Raw genomic sequence first — 17,675 nt, 5'->3', positions numbered from 1 at the left:
TTATAAAAAGAAATAAAAATAAGAATAAGAAACGAAACACACAAATTTAAAGTGCGTAACATAAAAAAATTATCTTTATGCTTTTTTCTTCTTTTTGTGATCTTGATTTTGATTTTGATATATTTTATTGTTTTAAATTATATTGCAAATGAAGTTTGTACCGGTACTGTATAAATTCCTTGACACTTTGTAGAATATTAAATTGTTATTCAGTTATATTTTTGTATTTTCTTTCCATAATTAAAATTTATAGGCCTAATAGACGATTTAGTACTCATTGTGTGTATTTATTTCTCAATTTAAGTACCTGTCTTCCAAACTTTGTTACAAAATCCTAAATTTGTGTTAGCGAATTTCCCCTATAGGGAATAAGCTATTACCGTAGTACTCATGGTAAGACCTGGACCCGGGACCGATTTACTTTTTCGTTTTGAGGTCCCTAGATGTCAAAAAAACACCATCCGTTCTAATTCATAAATTTGATGAAATTTGGTACAAGCGTGTAAACCTACGTTTATTCGAACGAGTTCGCGAACCAGCTTGATCGAACCAAGGGAACGGGGGTTTATGGGGGGTTTTATGGGGTAAAAATTGGGTTTTCCCATTTTTGACACTAAAAACTTAAAATTTAGCAATTTCTTTATAAACCATTTTGTAGAGTTTAAAAAACAAATAATTTAGTATTTTGAAGCGTTAATTATGCGCCTAATGGTTACGGAGAAAATTCCAAAAATCTGTAAATTTAAAATTTCTATGTTATACTTAGAATAAGTAAACTGTTGTAGTTTGCTTGTTTATATACATATTTTAATCAAATTTGAAAAATGCATTCATTTCATACTAAACTATTATCATTTTACAAAAAAAAAACACCTTTTTACCCTCCCTGTTGCAGCAAACCTAAGTACTCGTTAAACTTTGATGGTTCAAAACTGGACCCAGCTGTTCCTAATCATTGGGCTTTAAATAAATGGTCCTGGCTAATGAAACAGCTGATCTTAGTCAGTAACAAAGCTACACAGATCATCTCACACCATTCTACACTCATATTTGGGTTAAAATACGCACCTAGGTGGCGTCCCCATATCAATTGATATTGATATTGATATATATTGAACTAATGTTATTTAAATAGGGAATAAATGTGATATTTTTACAGAGACATTTTAGCGTAAATCCAATCAGGCAAGTGGAAATTCGCTTAGTCTGCAGGTTTGCTGTGTCGGGGTATTTATAATTATAATTGGCACTTTGTGATACATTAATTGAGTATATACGAATGTTACTATCGTTTAAGCGATGAAATACAAGTTTACAGCTCAACATTTCAAATTTTGATTACATATTAAAAATTTGAACTCACGTATATTTTCCCCTTAGTAATTATGAAACATAATTTTGCAAACTTCAGTAGCAAAAAGGTTTTCTAAACATATACATCTTATAACAAAACTAATTTATTGGTATATCAACACTGATTGCAAGTCCTCTTCTCGATTTAAAGTGATTCTGATATTTTGATTATACTTTCATTATATTTTGACTCTATTCCAGTGATATGAAACTAGCCTAGGCTGTTTCTGAATAAAGGTACTTTTTGGCATAACCTTTAGAATATGTAGTATCATTTACATATTTGTAATTACTAACAATTAATTATTTCGATAAGTTTAAGGGATTAATCCCCTAAAAGATATTATTATGTTTATTCTTTTTTAATAATCTGTTTCTAATTTTCAAATTATTAATTAAATCGGGGCCAAACCTAAAGCAATGCGATTCATTTGTAATACATTTAGAAATTATTCTATTTTTAACAAATGTGTTGCTTAACAATTACCATACGGTGTAAGGTAAGTTTACTGATGTTGATAAGTATAACTACCATTTAATGCAACAGAAAAAATGTATACTTTACGCATTATTGTTGGTTATGAATTAAGTATAAAAGAATCATTTTTTAAAGTCAATCTTTGCTCGCATTATTTAGTTGTCTTAGAAGTTCATACACATCTAAATCTACTGATTGATATTCCACCACAGCGTCTGCAATTTTCTTCTGTGGAAAAGCTGTTGTCCAAGCGACAATAATAATGAACGAGCGGCCGACACTCAGAACAATGGACTTAGGAGGACGGGCAGCAGGTAGGCTGCCGAGCAGCCCAGCCCTACTAGGGGTAGCGTTTCAGGGGGGGACGATTCCGGGGTGTACATAGGGGATGCCTTGCCGGGGAAGACCTTTCCGTTTCTACTTGTTTGAATTAAAATTAATAACATAATTAGTTCATATCAACTAGATTTTGATAAATTACTTGTCAAGCCCTTGGGGGGGAACGATTCCGGTCGCGGACATAGATTTTATACCAGCTGGTTGTTTGGTTTCGTGACGTCACGTTTAGCCTGGGGGGTGATGTTTCCGGGGGCGACCATTCCGGCGACCCGCTAGTATTATTATAAAATTGAGGTGGTGTCTGTCTGTCCGGCTGCGGTTATAGAATTAAGAAAGATTCTATAACCATAAGTTATGAAAATTATGTTATTAATATATTTTAATGTAAACAGTAGGACAATTAGCCTACAGTAAGTCATACATTTTTGTAAAAATTTGGTGGTTCTTTGTTTATAAATTCAATCTACTTTACTAAACAAAGGTTTGGATTAGGCGGTATAGTACATCTTCCCGTTGCGAAGCATGGGTACAGCAGCTAGCTATATATATATATATGTGTGTGTGTGTGTGTGTGTGTGTGTGTGTGTGTGTGTGTGTGTGTGTGTGTGTGTTTGTGTGTACGCGAACGCGATAACTTAAGTAAGTTTTGTCCGATTTTGATGAAACCAAAAATATGCATGACGAAGATGCTGATGAAAAGTCATTTCGTGATTTGTTTCGATAACTGGGTAGTGGAAACATAACCAGTCGCAAAATAGTTAGTACTATAAGTGTTGATTAGGCCCTTTATTAATAGAATATGTAAAGTCAATCGCACCTTTAGGAGGAATACTACATATACTACATAAACCTACACTAAACTTTGTGTTTTTTTATGTAGTTTTTTGATGTTGATCAGAAACAAATCTAGGGTTAAGTTTGGTCAATAGAATGTCTTTATTTTACACTAATTTTTTTAACCCTTTACAAAAGGAGATGAATAAACTTAGAAATAAATAACTAGGTCGGGGTGCGAATTTAGCGGGTTTAAAAAAGAACTAAGCTTATCTAAACACACCTTTATTTGCCTTCTCATATTTAACGAAGACAATTTCCAATATTTCAATCAGAGATCCCTTTTAGCGAATTTCCCTATAGGGAAGTAGCTATTACCGTAGGTCTCATGGTAAGACCTAAGCCCGGGACCGATTTACTTTTTCATTTTGATGTCCCCAGAGGCCAAAAACACCATTCGTTCAAATTTGTATATATCTATATATAGATATATATATATATATAAATGTGTCTATCCGCACGATAACTTGAGTAATTTTTGTCCGATTTTGATAAAATTTGGTTTGAAGGTGTAAGGCGGGATAAACTTGAATGAGTTCGCGAACCAGCATGATCGGACTATGGGAACGGGGGTTTATGGGGAGTTTTATGGTGTAAAAATAGGTTTTTCCCATTTTTGACCCTAAAAACACAAAATTTCACAATTTCTTTTTAAACCATTTTGTAGAGCTTAAAAAACAAATAATTTAGTATATTGAAGCGTTATTATGCGCCTAATTGTTACGGAGAAAATTCTAAAAAATTGTAATTTTAAAATTCCCATGTTATTCTTATGGAGAATAAGTCAACTTTTGTAGTTTGCTTGTTTATGAACATATTTTGATCGATTTTGGAAAATACTTTTATTTCTTACTAAACTATTATAATATTAAAAAAAAAATCTTTTTTACCCTCCCTGTTGCAGCAAACCTAAGTACTCGTTAAACTAATTCTATTTAAATAGGAAATTTAAGGTTAACTGGTTTAACTTAAGGTTAACTTTAGAGGTTAACTGTAAGAAAGGACCATGTGGTCCTAAGTTCACCTCAATAAAGAAGCATTTTCAATTTTCGAAATAAATGTGCTATTTTTATGGAGGCATTTTAGTGTAAATCCAATCAGGTTAATGGAAATTCGCTTAGTCTGCAGGTTTGCTGCGGCGGGGGTATTTATCACTAATCAAAAGACCAAAGCTACTTTAGTAAACAGGAAACCCATATTTATTCACAAACATGTTTGCTTCCTTTAGCATGGTCAAACCTCTGGATTCATTAACATTATTTATATAAATTAACATCAAGCAACAAAAGCAAACAAAGACAAACAACATATTGTTTTCATACAAAAGACATTTTGTACTGGGATATCTATCCTGGCACATAGATAATTTGATTCTAAGTTTGTTTCAATATTGGAATAATTTGTTTTAAATTTGAGCTTTTTAGGAACTTATGTCCCTACAAGCCACTAGTTTGGTTTAAAGGTGTAAGGCGCGGATAAACCTGAATGATTTAATGAACCAGCATGATCGTACCATGGGAACAGGGTTTTACGGGGGGTTTATGGGGTAAGAATTGGGTTTTCTCATTTTTGACCCCCCAAAACACAAAATTTCCCAATTTCTCTCTACACTTTTTTAAAGAGCTTAAAAAACAAATAATTTAGTATATCGAAGTGTTTTTGAAGAATTAATGGAAACGAAGAAAATTCAAAAAAATTATAAATTTAAAATTTCCATGTTATTCTTACGGAGAGGGAGGTGTTTGGCCGAAGCCCAGCGGTCCCTCCACCACCCCTGGTTTAAGTCAGAGACTTATTCACCAGGCCGCTTTCCTGAAATATCTTCGGATTCCTCTTCCTGCTGTCAGCTTCAATCCATGTCCTTCCAGGCACATTCTGTGCCTAACCAACACCTCTCCCCTCACCTAGTACCCTCTGTACTAGGGTCATCGGATTTTTTTTTTCTTTCTTTCCAATCTTCTTAATTTTATCTTTCTTTCCTAACATTTTCTTTTCAAATTCCAGCCTGTCTTCCTGCATTTTCAAATTCATGCTTTTTCTTTCCTATCCTTCGGCACATTCTGGCAAACTCCAGCGCAGATTCTTTGGTTCTCAAGAAGTTGATCTTCTCCCAATCCCATGTCTTTTGTTGGAGGAATTCCCTCATGTCGCTTCTTTCTTCTTCATAGAATGGGCACTCCATCAGTACGTGCTGCGATGTCTCCAGCTCTCCGCAATGAGTGCAATGGTCATCATCGACGAGGTTGAAACTTTTCAGCTTTGCCTTGAAGTTGCCGTGTCCGCTGACGAACTGTGTAGTGTAGTGATCAGTTTCCCAATGGACTTTCTTTCTGAACCTCACATCTGGAACGAACGCAAAGGTTTCCCTTCCTTTTGTGCTAGACTCCCACCGTCTCTGCCAGTCAACGAGTGTTTCTTCTCTTCGGATCCTCATGCTATCCTTGATGTCGATACCTTCTTCTTTGTCCCTTCTTCTCTTAATCCTTTCTTCAACCATCAAGTCAAGCGGGATGACCCCGGCAATCACTCGGACAGCTTCGTGGGATATCGTGCTGTAGCCCTTGATCACACCCAACAACAGTTTTCTCTGCAGACTCATCAACTTAGACTTCTCACCTTGTCCCCTCATTCGTTGGCCCCACATCTCACAGCCGTACAGCATCATTGGTTCAAGCGCACCGATGTACAATCTTCTCAAGTTCTCGCATCTTATGCCGTTGTTTGCCTTGGCCAGTCCTTTTAACTTTCCGAATGCCTTCATAGTCTTGTCGATTACTTGCTCATAATGTCCTGCAAATTTCAATCCACTTCTTACTGCGACTCCTAAGTACTTTGTCTCATTTGAACACCGAATCGTCACGTCTCCCATGTCGACACGGATGAATCTTTCAACCAACCTTCCTTTCAGGAGCACCATCACTGTCTTTTCCCTCGAAAAAGTCATCTTCCTGTCTTCCCCCCACCTAGTGACCAGTTCCAAGGCTCTTGATGCCTTCCTCATGAGATCAGGGCTTGTGTTCGACTTCACCAAAAGCAGTCCGTCATCCGCATAGGCTCTCGCGGAGATACCTTCCTCGAAAGGCAGCCGCAAAAACCCATCGAACAGGATGTTCCACAACAGAGGACCCACCACAGACCCTTGGGGGCATCCTTTAGTGATGTTCTTGTTCACCTCTCCGTTGCCAGCTCTTAGTGTCACGGTTCTGCCTCGGAAGTAGTCCCTTACCAATCGGTAGATGTTGTTCGGACATCTCCATCTCCTCAAAACTCTCAGAATCTCTGGCCACCAGGCGGAATCGAAGGCTCCAGAAATATCCAGGAACAAGCCTACTACATACTTTTCATCTGTCTCTTCTACTTCTCTTCTCATATCCAGAAGTGCGTCTACAGTTCCAACACTTTCCGTGAATCCATATTGCAGTGGATTTGCCCTATTTTCCCTATCCATCCATTCTTTCATCCTTTTCACTATTAATCTTTCGCCTAACTTTCCTAAGACAGGTAAGAGGGTTACTGGCCTGTACGATTTTACCTTACTTGGGTCCTTTTCCTCGCTCTTTAGAAAAACTTTGACGATTCCTTTTTTCCACACATCAGGATACCTGCCTTCTCTCAGCATCTTGTTGTACAGGTTCAACAGCGTCCCCTTGATCCTTCCAAACATTCTCTTTACTACTTCGTTCTTTATTCCATCCATTCCCGGCGCTTTCCTATCCTTCAGCAGTGCAACGCATGCATTTAGCTCTCCTTCAGTGAAATCTTCCTCATCTGTTCCGGTGCTTTCATCAGTCATCCTACTTCTGATTCTTGATTGTTCCTCTGTATCCTCCTCTTCCCTATCATCTGGCAGCAATCCTTGTATCATTCTCTCTAGGGTCTCTTGCACTGTCTCCGTCATTGTGCCGTCTTCTTTTTCCAGGCTAACCAGCACAGTATCCTTTTTCAGCTTCTCTGCAGCAATCTTATAGACCTTTCCCCATGGGTCGCCCTCTTCCTCCGCAATTAGCTTTTCCCACATCTTCTTCTTTTGCTTCCTGATTCCCCAAACGTAATCTGTTCTTGCCCTAACAAACGCTCTCCTATCATCTTCCCTTCCTGTCCTATTCCAGATCCTACTTTTCCTTCTCATCTTCACTCGTAATTCATTTAGCTCCTCTGTCCACCAGTACACCTTCTTTGTTCCTACTTTCGCTTTTGGAAACTGCTCCTCCATCAGATTGCACGTCATTTCCGTAATCTTTTCCGCGTGAACTTCCGCTGTAGCCATTTCAACATCCATCGCTTGTATACCTCTTTGTAAGGCTTCATCAAATCTTGCCCAATTTACATTCCTTAAGCAGTATGACCCTTGTCTCTGTTCATTCTCATGTCTCCGATTAATTTGATCCCTTCGCAATTTCATTGTTATAAGCCTATGATCACTTAGCGTCTCTTCATGAACCATCCAATCCTCTATTCTTCCTGTAAGATCCCTCGTCGTAATCGTCACGTCAATGTTTGATTTTCCTCCCTGCGTGTTCTCAAAAGTCGTCCATCTACTAAATTTGTTCACCACGTGCAGATCCCAAGCAATTACAACCTCTTCCACCTTCGACCCTCTCTCATCCGTTGAACCACTGAGCCACAGTCCCGATTTTGCATTTAAATCCCCTCCGCAAACAACTTCTTTATTTCCTTTCTTCCTTATTATATCAGCTAACCATGCCAAGTGACCTTCAATGGGTTCCGACGGCCTACAATAAAGACTGATCACGTGTATTGACTTTCCATTCTGCTCTAACCTAACACTAACACACGTTCCACTTGTTTCCTGAGCAACCATTATGGCGCCAATGGTATCATTCATCACAATAACTGCACTCCAAATATCTTCTCTTCCGCTCCTGTCATGAAATACTCTGCAACCAGCTATCTTCACCTTTCTCCCTACCGCGTATGGCTCTTGGACAAGAAGGACATCTAATTTTTCTTCTATACATCTTCTGAGTGCTTCATCTGTAGCAACTTTACCTCTCCCTAGATTCCATTGCCCAATTCTACAATCCATAATCTATTTTTTCATTTTGCCGTCTGACTGCCTTCTCATAGGCCGGACACTTCCTTGACCCAGCTTCATGCTTGCTATTTTCCTTCTTATCTCTTACGCAGTTTATACATCTAACCTTTTCCTTCTTACCCTTGTTGGGGCAGTCCTTATAGTCGTGCTCCCCAGCACAGTGGGAGCAAGCAGGGGTTTCACTCTTACAGTGCTTTGCCACATGTCCAAACTTCTGACACTTAAAACACCTAGCAACATCCACATAGTCTTTCACCCGACAACTTTGCCATTCTACGAAGATCCGCTCTTTCCTTCTTAGCCAGTTCCTCACCCGTACAGAACATTCCACCACAACATGACACCTTTTCCCTGTCGATCTTAAATCCTTATACCTATGTCTTACCGCAAACTCCTGCTTGAAATCCGCCTCAACAATTTGGCTCTCCCCCATGTTTCGGGAGAAAATCTCCTCCTTGACCTCATCTTCCGTCAGTTTAGCACTAACATCATAAATCATGATGAAAGGTTTTTTCTTCTCCGGACGCTCTACTTTCAACCCTGCCTCTTTCAACGTCTCTTGCTTCATGAGATTTTGCACTCCATCCTCATTTTCTGCTTCAATAATCACACCATTCTTGATATTTATAAGCCTCTTAACTTTCAAGCCGATTTCAGAAGGCCGTACTAACTTTTTCAAGGTTTTAGTCACTTCTTCAGTCTCCAAGGTGTCATGCCGCACTATAATTTGTTTCGGTGCTTGGACTACGGGTCCTTTCATTCCAGTTACCCTTGGAACCATTGGGGTATCTTTCTTCAGCACTGCTGAGTAGCTCACTCCAGCCGCGCCTGGAACAACCTTGTCCTTCAGATTGTCCATTTCATGTCGCACGGTGGAGCTCACGATCTTTAAAAACTCTCTTCGTTCTTCCAACCTTGTTTCAATCCGGACTCTATCCTCTCTTGCCCTAATCAGCTCTTCCTGGAACCGGTTCAAGTACCTTCCAAACTTCTCTGTCTGAGGCTTTGTCACCATTTTCATGATGGTTGGCTGTTTGAACCATCCCTTCATCTTATCCAGAACCAAACTCAAGCAAACTAACGGGTCTTCATCCTCGACCTTTTCTTCCTCATCCGATTCCAAATCCTCAGTCTTCCTGGCTTTCCTCCTTTTCTCTTTCTCCTTTTCCTCAGGGCTTCTATTCCTCTTCTTTTGCTTCTCCGCATCGGACTCCGACTCCGCCATACTGCTGGTCCCCGATCGATAGCCTCCTCCCAACGCAGACGCGGACCCCCTGGAGCTACTCAACCTCCTCTCCTTCTCGTGTTTTTCCAGGAACTCCTTTTCCGCCGCTATCCTGTCCTCTCCTAGCCTCATCCTCCTTCAATGTTCTCAATTGATCAGCCGACATCTTGATTTGCAATTAATGTAATATAAAATCTTTTAAAAAGCTTCTCTTTGGTGTAGGTCAAACTGAAACCTGAAAACTACATACAATTCATTAGTGATGGTTTTTTTTGTGTTCCCCGGTTCATAGGAGTATTGCCAATCACTCCTGCGCCGTCCATCGACCGAGGCCCTACATTTCACCAATCAGGCCAAACCTCCTCGGACACCGATGCCCACCTATCACAGTCGCAGGCACCCGCATATGCCCATGGTTCTTGAGCCGATTTCTGACAATTTTGAAGCACCGCTTTCAGCGTGGCGAGGCTGCTTACTAACGGTGGCCCCCACTGTTGTCAATTTCACAGCAGTGGCTGCCATCAAGCTTAGGTCTGGAGTTGGCATGCGAAGGTATCCCCACTAGCGTCCCCCATTACCCCGACCAGAATGCAAGGGGAGGTCTGGTTCACAAATGGTGACCAGCTCAGATTTAGGGCCGTTTGCCATGGGCAAGCCATGACGTCCCCGGACACCCAATCCGCCTTCGTGTTTTTTAAAGACATGGGCACTCCATCAGTACGTGCTGCGATGTCTCCAGCTCTCCGCAATGAGTGCAATGGTCATCATCGACGAGGTTGAAACTTTTCAGCTTTGCCTTGAAGTTGCCGTGTCCGCTGACGAACTGTGTCGTGTAGTGATCGGTTTCCCAATGGACTTTCTTTCTGAACCTCACATCCGGAACGAACGCAAAGGTTTCCCTTCCTTTTGTGCTAGACTCCCACCGTCTCTGCCAGTCAACGAGTGTTTCTTCTCTTCGGATCGTCATACTATCCTTGATGTTGATACCTTGTTCTTTGACCCTTCTTCTCTTAATCCTTTCTTCAACCATCAAGTCAAGCGGGATGACCCCGGCAATCACTCGGACAGCTTCGTGGGATATCGTGCTGTAGCCCTTGATCACACCCAACAACAGTTTTCTCTGAAGACTCATCAACTTGGACTTCTCACCTCGTCCCCTCATTCGTTGGCCCCAACATCTCACAGACATACAGCATCATTGGTTCAAGCGCACCGATGTACAATCTTCTCAAGTTCTCGCATCTCATGCCGTTGTTTGCCTTGGCCAGTCCTTTTAACTTTCCGAATGCCTTCATAGTCTTGTCGATTACTTGCTCATAATGTCCTGCAAATTTCAATCCACTTCTTACTGCGACTCCTAAGTACTTTGTCTCATTTGAACACCGAATATTCACGTCTCCCATGTCAACACGGATGAATCTTTCAACCAACCTTCCTTTCAGGAGCACCATCACTGTCTTTTCCCTCGAAAAAGTCATCTTCCTGTCTTCCCCCACCTAGTGACCAGTTCCAAGGCTCTTGATGCCCTCCTCATGAGATCAGGGCTTGTGTTCGACTTCACCAAAAGCAGTCCGTCATCCGCATAGGCTATCGCGGAGATACCTTCCTCGAAAGGCAGCCGCAAAAACCCATCGAACAGGATGTTCCACAACAGAGGGCCCACCACAGACCCTTGGGGGCATCCTTTAGTGATGTTCTTGTTCACATCTCCGTTGCCAGCTCTTAATGTCACGGTTCTGCCTCGGAAGTAGTCCCTTACCAATCGGTAGATGTTGTTCGGACATCGCCATCTCCTCAAAACTCTCAGAATCTCTGGCCACCAGGCGGAGTCGAAGGCACCAGAAATATCCAGGAACAAGCCTACTACGTACTTTTCATCTGTCTCCTCTACTTCTCTTCTCATATCCAGAAGTGCGTCTACAGTTCCAACACTTTCCGTGAATCCATATTGCAGTGGATTTGCCCTATTTTCCCTATCCATCCATTCTTTCATCCTTTTCTTTTTTCCTTTTCTATTAATCTTTCGCCTAACTTTCCTAAGACAGGTAAGAGAATTACTGGCCTGTACGATTTAACCTTACTTGGGTCCTTTTCCTCGCTCTTTAGAAAAACTTTGACGATTCCTTTTTTCCACACATAAGGATACCTACCTTCTCACAGCATCTTGTTGTACAGGTTCAACAGCGTCCCCTTGATCCCTCCAAACATTCTCTTAACTACTTCGTTCTTTATTCCATCCACTCCCGGGGCTTTCCTATCCTTCAGCAGTGAAACACATGCAGTTAGCTCCCCTTCTGTGAAATCTTCCTCATCTGTTCCAGTGCTTTCATCAATCATCCTACTTCTAATTCTTGCTTGTTCCTCTGTATCCTCCTCTTCTCTATCGTCTGGCAGCAATCCTTGTATCATTCTCTCTAGGGTCTCTTGCACTGTCTCTGTCATTGTACCGTCTTCTTTTTCCAGGCTAACCAGCACAGTATCCTTTTTCAGCTTCTCTGCAGCAATCTTATAAACCTTTCCCCACGGGTCACCCTCTTCCTCCGCAATTAACTTTTCCCACATATTCTTCTTTTGCTTCCTGATTCCCCATACGTAATCTGTCCTTGACCTAACAAACGCTCTCCTGTCCACTTCACTCCCTGTCCTTCTCCAGATTCTACTTTTCCTTCTAATTTTTACTCGCAATTCATCCAGCTCTTCTGTCCACCAGTATACCTTTTTCGTACCTAATTTTGCTTTTGGGAACTGTTCCTCCATCAGTTTGCACGTCATTTCTGTAATCCTTTCTGCATGAACCTCTGTTGTAGCCGTTTCAACTTCCATTTCCTGCACGCTTCTAGAGCCTCGTCAAATTTCGCCCAATTTACCTTCCTTAAGCAGTATGATCCTTGCCTCTGTTCATTCTGGATAATCCGATTACTTTGATCTCCTCGCAATTTAATAGTAATTAGCCGATGATCACTTAATGTCTCTTCATGAACTAATCAGTCCTCCATTTTTCCTGAAAGATCCCTTGTCACCAATGTCACGTCAATGTTTGATTTGCCTCCCTGTGTATTTTCAAACGTCGTCCACCTACTAAATTTATTAAGAACCTGCAGATCCCAAGCCAGCAGAGAGAGAGAGAGGGGGGAGAGAGAGAGAGAGAGAGAGAGAGAGAGAGAGAGAGAGAGAGGGAGAGGGAGAGAGAGAGAGAGAATATTGTATAATTTTTTAGTTTGTTTGTATGTGGATATATTTTGATCAAACTTGTCAAATTTATTTATTTTATACTAAGCTATTAATATTTGACAAAAAAAAAAACACACTTTATTAGTTTCCTTGTAGCAACAAACCTAGGCACTTGTTAAACCTAATGTTATTTAAATATATTTAATTGAAAATCAATTTATACAAATGGAAATTCACTTAGTCAGCAGGTTTGCTGCGGTGGGGGTATTTTATGTAAAGTTACTATGAACATTTTGTTCTCCAATTCTAGAGAAAGCTGCGTTCGTAATTCTCAAACTCAAGCGCATCTTGGTGTTGATTGTGATGAAGCAAATGCTTCATTTGGACATTTCATTAGTTTTATTTATCAGTTTTTATTTATAATAACACTGATATAGTGCATGTTTAAAATTACTCTTCCCTGTTGATTAGTTATGATATAACAAATCGTGTCGTCATACAAAGAACTTAGTTTTCTGAATAGCAAACGTCCGTTTAAAATATTTTTATGTACCTATATTTAAAACTTAAGTTTCAATGAACTGCATGTAAGTTTTTCAAAATTGTCAAGTACCCTTCGATAGATATGAAGGCTAACTTTTGATCTTCGCTAAATATCAGAATAACGGGAGGTATTCCTCGCGATTCTGTGGTTAAATAATGCGTGGAATAAACCGCCGTCATTAGATATGTCACACTTACGTTCAAAATTGTTTTCGAAGGTGGCAAATGGACTTGATAACCGTTTTTGTTTTTGTAGGTGTTCTGTAGGTGCAATATGGACGTTGGCGTTAGCATAGGAAGCGATGGTTAAAAGAAAGTGCTACCTGTTCATCAACTTTTGGAAGACCGGTCACCGATCCCAAACTACTCGGTCTACTCAACTCAACCACTCAACGGCGACTGGTCGAACCCTACACTCCATACAAGTGAAAATGGGGCATTTATATGTATATGTTGCGCAAAATCCTAGAAAAACTGTACCGCTGACATTACATAATTATTAATTAGAAACTAGTACGGTTACGGAGCCGCGCCAGGAGTGCGCAACGTGCCGTTATTATGTGTGGTGAGCTTTGAAGGTTGGAGTAACCAATCAAAGGTTACTTAACTCGTCCGTGCCGTGAAGACACCGGTCAGTACTGCCGACAGCCGACTGCGTGATGTGAATGGGGCCATCGTGAATGAAGTGTATAGTAGTAGAGTGGCGTACTGTCGGTACTGTCTACTGTACTGACCAGCAGACTAGCAGTGAGTTCTGAACCGCACCAGCACCAGCACTCAGGCTAGCGGTTATGTAACTGGTACAGGTCTAGACACAGAACTAGACTTGCCGCAACCATCCACATCACCAGCTCGCGATGATTATAGCATTCAGTCAAAATATATTATTGTACTCCTTTACTTCTCGTATCATGTTCCATTATGTAAGCTGTACAGAAGTCATTGTAACATTTAGACCTAATAATGTAATCTACGATTGACCGATAAATTAGAGATTATAAATATTGCTACCAAATCTATATTCACTATTATAAAATACTAGCTGTACCCGCGGGCTTTGCCCCGTTTTCCTTCATCAGTGAGCTCGTTCGCATGGCCAATCACGTCCTGGTTGAAGTTCGTTCGCTACGCTCACTCACCTTTACGTTGGAGCTCGTTCGCTGCGCTCACTTGCCTTCAGGTTAGCTCCTTCGCTACGCTAACTCGTCTCCAGGTTGAAGTTCGTTCGCTACGCTCACTCACCTTTTGGTTGCAAATTAGCTGTGGTCATAAATAAAAAAAAATAATAGTGCTGCACCCTGTTGGTAATCCTTGTAACTTTATTGCTATTGAACATCATAGAACAGAGCCAACTTGTTTAATTGAAACAGCTGTTAAGATTCATTAAGTCTATTTAAATATGAGTACTCATAAGGTTAACATGGGAAACTCCAGAGCCACTGGGGCGGAGCCCGAGAGTACGATCAGAATAAAAACAGCTTAGTTTTCCTATTTAATGCCTAAAGAATCAAGGTACCAAATTTCAGCCTCCTAGGTAAATGGGAAGTGGGAGAATTAGTAATGAGTGAGTGAGTCAGTCAGTGAGGGCTTTGTCTTTTATATATAGATACCCCCTTCCTAAATCCGTGTTAGGATGAAGACGTCCAATGCCCTTTAGAGACACCCCAGGCTCTCCGCAAAGAAACATCACGAAGAAGAAAATATCAACATACCAAATAGTACAGGGTTGTTAAACAAGAATGGTGCAAAACTAAATGTCTTGTACCGGTACGTGAGATTTAATGATTTTAAACAGCCGATTGCTACACCAATGGAAATGATGTGTTTATAAGTTTGTTTTGACAAGGTTATTTTTTGTCTCAGTTGCTTAGTTGAGTACCAAAAAGACTGCCAACAAATGGCTACTATAAAACAAGAAAAAAGCATTTTATGTTTTAGCATTCACTCGAACTAAAGCTATTGTTAGTGTACAGCGGAACATTTGGACCAAATTTGGGAAGGAGGCTCCTCGTCGGAACTGCATAACTCGTTGGATGAGGCAATTCAAAACAACTGGATATTTGCGTGGCGAGAAGATTTTGGGCCGTTCTCAGACTCCGCCACACGCTGTGGAGAGAATCGAAATAAAGTTTCTGCGGAGTCAAAAAAACCTCGACAGTCAAAGCTGGTAGGGAACTTCACATACCGCAGTCCGCAGTTATGCACATACCGCAGTTTAAGCAAGCGTTTGAGATGAAAGCGTTTGTATTAACCGTAGAATTTCCAGTTAATACAAGCATTGAAACTTACTGACAAGCCAAAAAGCACATATTTATGCCACGATAGCTTCGATTCTTGTTGATATTCTTCGATTTTGTCGAGAGGTTTCGTGGTACTCAACCAAGCAACTGAAACAAAACTTAACCTTGTAAAAAAAATTATAAACAATCCCCTTTCATTGGTAATTCAGTTAATTAGTGTTTTTACCGGGAAAGTTGTGGTAGTTTTGATTTTTTTCATTTCTTATATATTTTAAGGTGCTGAATCCGAATCTGAGGTTTGCCAACAAAAATTAATTCTTGACGCAACATTGTCAAAAATGAGAAAAATGGGGAAAATATTGTATTTCTTGTAGTTTTTGATGAAATGAGGGAATAAAATACATAAAATACTTTATTAATAATTGATGTAAAAAGGAAAGAGATTAAAACATTAACACTTCAAACTGTGAACATATTAGGACAACATAATAATAATAACAAGCAGCTGATATTAAAAGATACATTAAAAAGATATTTGATTATATAGCATTAAACAAAGCAATACTATATAAAATCTTCAACATTCCCTCTTAATCAAACATCTGTTTTTTTATTTAATCTGAGTCTTTAAGTCCCAAGTCTGTCACAAAGTGATTTAATTTTTCACGTGACAAAGATGGTTACCTCCCGCTTTCTCCGCGTCCCGCCATCTCCGTGTACCGCTATCTCCGAATTTCAGAGTGACCCCTATAATCCTCGGTTACTTCCTGCGTTAAGACTTTCCGTCCAAACCTAACCTAACCTAACTTAACTTAACCTAACCTAGCCTAACCTAACCTAACCTAACCCACGGGTTAAATTTTCATCAAATCTTCCACCCACGGGGCTTCGCAGCCGTGTATGCAATGACAGCTAACAACGCAGGCAGTGACTGGATTATAAGGGTCACTCAAGAATTCGGAGATGGCGGGACAGATTTGGGTTCGGAGATAGCGGAACGCGGAGATAGTGGGAGCACACGACAAAGGTTTGGTTAAAATATCAGCCGTCATACTTTCAGTTAGCATATACTTGATTTCAATTAACTTCTTTTGTACAGCTTCTCTTATGAAGTGATGTCTAACATCAATGTGCTTCGTGCGATTATGAGATTGAGTGTTTTGAATAAACTTCTGAGCACTTTGATTGTCATTATACAGTACAACAGTGTAGAGCTTGTCACTTATCTCACTTAAGAAGTTTTTCATAAAGCACACCTCTTTAGTTACATCACTCATTGCTAAATATTCCGCTTCTGTAGTGGATAAAGCAACAGTACGTTGTTTCCTTGATTCCCAAGAAACTGCACATCCTCCAGCTTTCAAGACAAAACCAGTTGTTGGTCTTCTATCAATTGTGTTTCCAGCCCAATCTGCGTCAACATATGCGTCCAAATTGAAGTTATTGGTAGATTTGAATGTAAGTGCATATTTTCTAGTCCCAACTAGATATCTCAGTACACGCTTTGCTGCAATCCAATGACTTTTATCATGACATGTGTTGAACTGACTTAAATAGTTTGTAGCATACGATATATCAGGCCTTGTACACACTGAAAGATATAGAAGTCCACCAATCAGCTGTTGATAAGGATAATTGGATTTCTCTTCATTAGAAACCTTTTCAAGCTTCAAGTTAACTGCCATTGGTAGATGCAGGTTTTGCTTCTGTCATGTTAAAACGCTGCAAAAGATTTGTCACATAGCTACTTTGTGAGAGTGATATGGTTCTCTCTTTACGATTTCGAGACACTTTCATACCTAGACAGTGTTGGTAACAGGTCCTGTCCGTTTCAAAAAGCAATATACTCCAGTTTGAACCTATGCTACAAAGTTATTAGTGATCCGATTTTTACCGTTTATGCATGAAAATTTAGTTTTTTTAATTCTACGTTACATCATTTAAGTCAAAAAATTTTCAAACTTCTTTGAAAATTTTTGTTATTGGCGTAGTGTAAAAAAAACACGGGTTTTAGGCGATGCGTAAATATATTTTGACTTTAAAAATTCATACAAAGAAAACTATAAACTGCAGGACTTTGAAACTTTTATACAATGTTACTTGGTAACTTATCAACATTACACGTGATTTTCAGAATTTTGTCTTTGATAAAAAAAATTTCTTGTAACTTTTGTAAAGTCTTGCTTTGCTTGGTCGCATAAACTTCCAACAAGGTTCAAATAAAACCGGAAATTTTAACCATTTCCCATCACCTTTTCCCATGAGGGCTTTGGACCTCCAATGGCAGGTTTAAAAATGGATTAGCTCTTCATAAAGCGAAGGTTCGTTGCGGTTTTCCTTCGTGCTGGCACTATACTTCTTGGCCGTAATCAGCGGTATTACTAAACATTCGTGGACTTTTTGGTTAACCGGATACCTTTTATCATTTAACTTTTC

Source organism: Macrosteles quadrilineatus, unplaced genomic scaffold (assembly GCF_028750875.1).
Source record: "Macrosteles quadrilineatus isolate MER2022 unplaced genomic scaffold, UCM_ALF_1.0 Scaffold_1__1_contigs__length_201487025, whole genome shotgun sequence".
Lineage (NCBI taxonomy): Eukaryota > Metazoa > Arthropoda > Insecta > Hemiptera > Cicadellidae > Macrosteles > Macrosteles quadrilineatus.
Note: the sequence above shows the minus strand (reverse complement) of the source record.